Here is a 9,050-nt window from a genome sequence, read left to right as displayed (position 1 = left end):
AGTGCCATTTCCTATGTCCTGTGTTCGAGTGTAAAGTGGTCATTCATTCCTCGAGTCTTTGGTCCCCTCAGTGCAAACTCGAGTCATATTTGGTGTTTTATTGTTCCTTTACTGGCGTGTAATGTGTAAATCTCTCTTGCAGAGGGACCCATTCGCAGTGGACTCATCTTGGCCTGTGCCTTGCCTTTCATCAAGACTCCAGTAGAAGGATAATTCAGGCGTTGCAAGCCCTTTATCAATTTACTTATGCATTTTCCCTTCAAATGCTTGCTTTTGTAAATATAATTCTTTAATTTATCCCAAGTGTTTACATAACATTTCCTTATGAAGTAGAGCCTTCAGCTCCTAAATTCTCCCCTTTTTCTTATTTTTTTACCATTTCCCTTTACGCAAGTCAGAACTCCAAGGCCAATTAAATAAAATTTCTGTTGCCAGCCTGTAAAATACCATAAACCCAGGGAAATATGTAAAAATGGCGACCTGGCCATAGATCTCATTTGCAGTTGCATTTTCCCCACTATTGTTGCGTCATTGCATTTGCAACTCCCCAGATCAGCTATTAGCAAAGCTAAGCTGGGTGTGAGACGAATTCCGAACCTGTCACCAAGAGCACAGGCCAAGATAGTTCTACATAAGTAATGTGTTTATCTTAGCAAATTTTTTTTTTTATAATCGTGACTGTTCCTAGATGTAGAAATAGGGACGCATGTATTCACTGAGAGAAGAGAACAGCCGCATTAGATTCATTAATGCATGCCTGTCAGGATAGGTAGTTAGGAAATAACCAGTGCTAACCATTCTTTGCTTCGAGGAATAGTGCAAAATTCCTCTGTGTTAAAATCTTTGCCATATTTTTTGCTTCGAGAAATAGTACGAAATTCCTCCGAGATAAATTTTACCTTGCATTTTGGATTAGCGAATTATTTAGGTGCGAATAAATTCCTGCATGGGACAAGACAAGATCAGCTTGCACTGCTGAAATTCTTCTCTCAGTTTAGTTAAAACTCGAATTAGCTGTTAGGAAAGGGAAATTTTGAACTCCGCTTCTAGGGGAAATTACTAGGTCATTTTTACTGTTATCCTCTCAGACGACCGGGAAATTCCCCGGAGTCCTAGATGGGCTATAAATAGACAAGTTCATTCACACAGAATCTAAAATTAACTCCGGTGATTGTCAGACGACCTTCACCCCCCGCCCATGCCCGCGTGTGTACCCACTTTTTCTCTCAGCAAAATTTTCTTATTGGGTTTTTCCCATTAGTAATTTCTAAATCCTAAGGGACAAATCGTATTCCCAAGTCCTACGGGCAAACCAAATAAAATTCTACGTCGCAAGAGGCGAGAATTTCTCAACCAAATTCCAAGTCCTGAGAGACTCCTAATAAAATTCTACATCGCACGAGGCGAGAATTTCTCAACCAAATTCCAAGTCCTAAGATAATCCTAAAAAATTCTACGTCGCACAAGGCGAGAATTTCTAATTCCTATGGGAAAACCAAATTCCAAGTCCTAAGAGACTCCAATAAAATTCTACGCTGCGAGAGGCGAGAGGCGAGAGTCTAATTCCTTCGGGAAACCAAATTCCAAGTTCTAAGAGGCTCTTAAACAATTTCTATGCTGCAAGAGGCGAGAATTCATAATTCCTGCGGGAAACCCAAAATCAAGTCCTTTTTGAGACACTATATTAGTGTATTTCACACTCCTGTAAGCCCTTATGGGACTGATCATTCTAGTTCATTAGAACAACTCCTTAATTTCACGCTACAGCCAGCCAAGTCTGAGCGTGACATAAAATCCAGCTACGTCTTCCAAGACACATATTAAAATTCGTTCGCCACAAACAGCCATGTCTTACTCAGACATATTAAACTTTAACAAAGTTTCCTCAGACTTACTGATCAACTGTCTTATTCAGACAGATCCGTTCTCCTGCAGTCTGAACAATTGAGTGTTTCAGATTCCTGCAATTGAGTCTTTCCAGACAACCTGAGTCTTCTCAGACATATTTGATTCACTAGAGCAGTGGTTCCCCACCTGGGGGAAATTTCCCCCTGGGGGGAAATTTGAAGCTACCAGGGGAAATAATTACACTACCTACTAACTAAAAAAAATATCAGATGTATTTTATCATGAGAGAGAGAGAGAGAGAGAATGTCTGTTGCAGATGGGTGGCACCGTATCTACCAGGTTCGGCTCACGTTCAAACATGAGCTCTGAAGGGAGGGTGGGAGTGGTGCAGGAGTACACTCACAGGCTCAAAGTGCATTACGAGTAGTCAGTTAGCAGGGAGAATCTCTATGGCTCTGCGGGTAACTAACCGCTCTCTGTCTAACTATTTGTTTATCAGTATATTTGTCTATAATGGAAAAATAAATTAGTAAGTCGTCACAGGGTGCAGGGGGAAATGACAGGAAAAAGGTTGGGAACCACTGCACTAGAGAGTCCAGTCCATATAACCATTATTTCAAGATGGCTAATACCAGAGCCCAACAAAATGAGGACTTCAAATTCTACATGTCTGCTGAAAAGGACATGGGACTCTCAGGGCAAGTTCTAAGAGACTGGGTTCAAGAGCGAGTGGACAATGCCAAGGCGGAGAGAGAGAGAGAAAGAATTGCCCAAGAGAGACGAGAAGAGTTAGAACGTCAAGAACGAGAGAGAGAATGTGAAGAGAGAGAGAGAGAGAGAGAGAGAAAGAATTGCCCAAGAGAGAAGAGAGGATCTAGAACGAGAGGAGCGAGAGCGACAGTGTGCCCATGAGCTCCAGATGTTAGAACGGCAGAACGCCACTCCCCCTCCTGCGGCGGGAATGAGTGCCCTCAGTCAAGCTCACTCGTTCATGCTAAAATGGACAGAGTCCGAACCGGAAGTATGGCTTGAAAGGGCCGAACGAGTCCTGGAGTGCTGCAACCTCTCCCCTGCAGAACTCTCCCTTGTTCTCACTAAATTCCTGGGAGGGAAGGCACTCGTTGCCTACCATGCCCTTTCGTCAGAAGATGGGAAACTGGGAAGCCGTACGCCAAGCAGTTACGAAGGCGTACGAGATTACCCCGAGCGGTGGAGGAGATGTTGGAGAGAGCAGCCAAGAGAAGCAGGCCAGACTTGGTCCAATTGGGTGTACCACTCGGAGCAGGCGTTAGCCAAATGGCTCGAGTCAGAAGGAGCCATTAGCGTCGCTGAGGTACTCAAGCGATTTAAATTTGAGCATTTTCTGTGCTACGCCCCTCCTGCCCTCGCCACTCACGTAGTGGAAAAAACCGCAGCAACACTCACCGAGTGTTGCCGGATAGCAGACATGTGGGAAACTCACCACCCTCAGGAAGGATCCATGGGGCGGAAGATAAATCCCTCGCCCCTCCTCGGAGGATCAAATTCCCATAAGAATGGGAACTCAGGCAATCCCCTGACTTGCCATTATTGCAAGAAGACAGGCATTCCTCTGAACAGTGCCGAAACAAGAAAACAGCACCTCTCTCTCCTGGAAAACCGCCCAATAACTCGCATGCGCCCTCCATAGGGGCAGCACAGAAAGACTTTAGCCAGACCTTTTGCATGGCGTGCAAGGTTTATGGCCATTCTCCCGCATGGGCGAAATGCTCGAACAATAATAAATCCAATACTCCCACTGTCGCCTTGGCCGTCACAAACTCCAAGTTACTGGGCCCTCCCGCCAAAGGCCCCATATATGTGGCCCCTCCACGAGGCAGCCACCCCGCGCACCGAGTCACAGCATTCGAGGACTCGGGCGCGCAAATCTCCTCATATGAAGGGACAGAGTTCCCTATGGAGCTATAGTCAATAGACGAAAACTCGTCACGATTGAGGGAGTAAACCAATTCAAGATGATACTCCTTAAGGTCCAATTGAGAGTCACAAGACCTCATCAGTCAAAAATTTGCAACCTTGCAGTAGCAAGCCATCTCCCCAGAGGCTATGATGTCATCCTGGGACAGGACTTTCAGTCCCCACAGAAATCACGACAATCTAGGGGTCCACATTCCCCAACTCATTCCTCGGGCGTGAGTAATCCTCCCCTGCTTCTCCCTCAGTCAAGACTGGCGCACCCTGGGTACCAGAAGGACGTGCAGTACCTACTAATGCCACCTGAGTACGATGTACAGTGGCCCCCTCGATCGGTTCCCGATCCAATTCCAGTGCCCGGCCCTGCCTCAGTGCCAGCACCAGGGCCCAATTGGATCTCCCTCCCGGAGATGCCAAATTCCTGCCAGTGCCACTTGCAGGCACCGAGCAGTGCCAAGCTTCGTCCATCCTGACTGACGAGCACAAGGAACCTCTGATAGTGCCTGACTCTGCCTTAGTGCCAGTGCCAGAGCACAACCCGGATCTCCATTCAAGGGATCCAACTCAGGACCCCCTCTCTTCTCACGGCCTGGCACCGCTACCAGCGTCGGTAAGAGAGATGGTTCCTCTCAACCACAGCGGAAGCTCACCCAAAGGTGCGGCCTTGCAACCCGTTCCTGAGCTGGTCATTGATACCTGTAAGACGCTCACGCCGCCTCCGACTGCCTCCTCTCTGCCTCAGTCTGTCGCCAACACAATTGCAAGTCAGGATCCTGCAGTCTTTCACTTGGCCGATGAACTACAAGAGCTGTGACGGATCATGGTAGAACCAGCATGGAAAACTCCTGCATCAGCTGTCGCAACAGCTGGCCCAGGTGGCATTCCATGCCACCCTCCGGTCTCGGACCCTCCGCTTCCCCGGCCGAGGACGACTGTCCCTGTAGGAAAGCTTCGTGGCAGAATTACCACGGGTGTGGGAATTTCCAGGTAGTTTACAAAGAACCCTAGAGCTCCCCTGGCACCTGTGCCACCATTTCATCTTTCGAAGGTCTTGGCACCTCTAATAGTGCAGCAGATTGCTGTAAAAATCGTTCAGATAGTGAAACAAGCATGAAATTTGGCACAAACATTCCTAAGACTACGCTCTCTTAGAAGGGCGCTGGCCACCTGAAAATCCAAGATGGCGGCTATTTTTCAAAATGGCCGCCATCTATGTTGAGATTCACTGGTTTGGGAGCATCTATTGGATGGAATATGCCAGTTTTTTTTTTTTTTAAACCTCGACTTTTAGGTTATAAAAATGTTCCATACCACACATTTTATTGAAAACCCTTACTAAATGAATTGTAACCAAGATGGCGTACAAAATGGTTGCCATAAAAGTTTTTCTATCCACAGCGCTAGCAGAACATAGAGACCAACTGTTTTATTTAATGGTATATTCATGTGATCAGACAGTTTAACTAATATGCTATTTTCAACTGAAATAGTAATGGTATGGTCACATACAACATTGTGTCTAAGACTGTAACCATAAAAAGAAAAGAAGAGAAATACGGACTAAACGCAACCAATCTATGTATAGGTCTCTCAACCTACACCTTTGAAAAATTCGAGGATAAGAAGGTAGGCATAGCATGACGTTGGATGCTCAAGCTAGATTATCTACTGAAAGAGGGCAATATTTATCTAGACTTCACATTTGCAAGTGCACAGAGCTGTGCAGGAAGACCCAGCTTGTAGCACTTGCACCTTTCCCTACAGCCTGCTTTGCATCCATTTTTGGTAAGCTGTTGGCAACTCTTGGCTAAGGGCGAGTTGGTTGTCAGAGGACTTGCCATGCTTCACCAGACTTTTGCCATCCCCACTCAGCAGGGTTCTCTGGCTGTGGCTGACACTGGGTGGCCTGCCCCCCACACAACCAGCCTGGTACGCTTGCACGCTTGGTGTGTTGGAGGAGAGCTCCCTGGTTGGTGGAATGGCCTCATATGCCCTTTGTTTTCTGGCAAACATATCAAGTCTAGCCTCATCCACAGTGCCAGCAGTGCTGGATCTTTCATACATAAGTATGACAAACCTCTCCAGGACCTTCAGGTCACTCTCTTCCACTCTGAGAGGGTAGTGACTCAGTTTGGAGAACACAGTGGAGGCCTCTGGAAAGATGTTCCATGTCTGCCAGGCGGTCTTCTTGCCCTTGCTCCGGAAGGCTGACACTGTATCACAGCCTGTGAACGCATGGAAGAAGAGCATGCCATTCACCTTCTCCTGGCCCAGAGAGTTGCACAGGTCATGCACAGCAATCCAGCGCAGGCTCTGGCCTTGGCCAAATGCCACCCATAGCTTCTCTAGCCTAGATTGTGGAGAGTGGAGAAAGCACTGACTGCAACGACAAGAACATCTGTGTCATTTGCTTTAACCGTGATGGTCTTGGCTCCATGTTCTGTGGCATATTTGGCATGGAGAAAGATGGGGTGTCAGCTTCCTCATGAGAGCACTTTTCCAGTCCCTGAAGACTAGCCTCATGAGTGCTGAGGACAGCAGACCCTTTCGTGGCAATGACAACATTTGTGGCAGACATCTGGGCAACTTTGTCTGCCAGGAACTGGAACAACTCTGTCTTGTTGGCATCGTGTCTTAGGAAATTGCGCCAGTTGGATGGAATTGTGTTCTTGTCTGTCACCTTGCGCCTTCCTCCTTGACCACGTTGGAGCCTGGTCTCAGCTTTGAGGCTGGATGTATTGTATACATCAAATACAAGATGTGATGATGTGTACTTGCTGCTATAGGATTGTATCACAGGCAAGAAGTCGCAAAGTGCATAGCCCTCAAAGGTCTTTCCTTTCTTTGGTGGCAAGGCATGGACCAAAGCTGATCCATCTACAATGAGGACATCAGTCTTTGGTTCTTTGTCTTCTAGTGTAACATGACTCTCCAGGACCGAGGTCAGCTGAGACTTCTGACGTGTACAGCCTCCTTGGTGGGGTGCTGAAATATGGAGATGCTAGTTCCATGGAAGGAGGTAGTGGCAGTAGTTGCAGATGGGTTGTGGTCGATGTTGTCCATCACTGCAGTGGTGAACAACCCTTTTCGCAGTACTGGGGACAGACCACACCCTCCTCCACATATTTGCTAACTGTGGCATCTCCTAACTGTGCAGAGACCTCCAGTACTCTGTCATAAGAGATACTGAGGCCATACTGATGTAGCATTTCACCAGGTTTCTCTTCCTGGTTTTGGCATAGAATGAGAGAGTCCCATGTAGACTGGGAATGGTGTTTCTCTGTCTTTGGAGTGTCTATGAGTTGTTGCTCCCTCTTTGTATCAGGGTAGCAGTTGAACTGCATGAGCTGTGCAATGGCCTGGTCTGACTTTGATGCTCCCAAATCGTAACTGTGACTTGATGTCAGCCCCATGCTCAACCATCCCTACAAACTGGAGCAGGAGAGGAGGCACAGAATTTCGTACACAAGCCTCAGAAAATGTGCCATCAAACCGTGACTGATGATCAAGTATAGACTTTCTGAGAATATTTGCTGCTTTAGCAATGATAACTGCCTCTGAAAGATCAGATGATTGAGCAAGTGCTTTTCCACATCCTTTTGAAATGCAAGTAATACATCTCTGCCAGATTTATGAGCCTCAAGTTCTGGAATTTCTGCCAGAAGTTTGTCTTTGAGTCTCGTGGAATTTACACTTGGTGACTCTACACCTAATTGTTCCAGACGTTGTTGGTAGAGGTGGCAAATATCTGCCAGCCGAAATGTGACTGGATCATCTGAACAAAGGTTGTTTTCAACAATGTATGTCATCAGTTCTGACAGAACTAGTGGATACACATCTGATTCTGACTCAGTGCTACCTTGGTCTTTCTCAAGGCTCCTCAGGTAGGACCTTTTTCTGTTGTAGAGGGCACAAAGACAGGCATGGTGATACTTAAACTCCTGTGCAATGACATCCCCACCAGTCAACTTAGCAAGGAGCTTGCCATCACTAAGTATCTCTGCACATTCACGCAATTTCAAGTCAAGGCCCTTAGTACTAGCCTGTCTGAGATCAGATGCAGGTGCCACTTTCTCACAGAAAATGCAAACTTCATTGTCATGACTGGTTCGGCGCAGTTTTGCACGACTAGTCTCAGTGTTGCTGGTCTGGTCATTGGATTGTCGCTTTCTTGACACGGTCCAGTTTAGTGTTGTTAAACAACAAGCGACAGTTCACATGGTATTTTGCTGCATTTTCCTGAGTGGCCTCTATGCCATCACCTTCATCCAGCCTTGCTGGATCCATTATCAGTGGCATTTCATTAATTTCACTGAACATGGGAATGTTCCTTGCCAGCATTGTGTACCCATCATGGTCTAGGACATGATGACTTGGAGGTGATGTCAAGTGCTCACCTCTTTTGTCCTTCTGACAAAGACAACACAAACTCAGTTTGTTTTTCTACTGCTCAATATTGGATTGGCATCACATTCTGCCATGATTTCACTTTTGATTAAGGCCGAGGGTTATCCTTTACCACCTTAAACAAAGCACACATTCCTGTATGGGATTCAACTAGGTTCGGTCTCCTACACCTAGCCCGATCATTCATCCAGTGCCATTTAAGTCCCGTGTGATCTGTACACCATCCGGGTAAGTACATGAACCATCATGTACAGCCCCATACCCTTGGCTCGGCTCTCCCGAGCTGGCACATCCTGTCTATTCAGGTGCGGCTATCTAACTATAGCTGGTCTGGGGCTGTTAGAAAGCATTTGGGACACTAAACTAAACTATACTACAACTACTAGTCTAAGACTACAGGATTAGTAAAAGCTGGATTAGCTGGCACTGAACCCCATGCTGAGTTACACAGCAGTGATGTCACCAGTGTGCCCTGGTTGTGTGCAGACATACACTCTTTTACATTTATTAATTTTCCTTCAAAATTGATGAGTTATTCGAAAGAGATGGCCTCATTAGGATCTAAAACCACAGAAACCAAGATCCATGCTTAAAACGATAATTGTTGAACGGGCATTATTTCTCATTATAATTATTGTTTCTACCTTTTCTTGGCAGCCATATAGCCCCCATATTTAAAAGGTAAACTGTACTGGAAGCTACAGAAACATAATATTCACAAGAAATAGTATGGAAGAGCTTTACCATATTGCTAGAAACAAATACATGCCATTCTAGTGAAAAATTAGCCAAAATCTGTCGATACTGGCCGCCATCTTGGAATTTGGCCGCCATATTAAATT

This window comes from Macrobrachium rosenbergii, chromosome 23, assembly GCF_040412425.1.
Source record: "Macrobrachium rosenbergii isolate ZJJX-2024 chromosome 23, ASM4041242v1, whole genome shotgun sequence".
NCBI classification, from domain to species: Eukaryota; Metazoa; Arthropoda; class Malacostraca; order Decapoda; family Palaemonidae; genus Macrobrachium; species Macrobrachium rosenbergii.
This window is presented reverse-complemented; position numbering follows the sequence as displayed.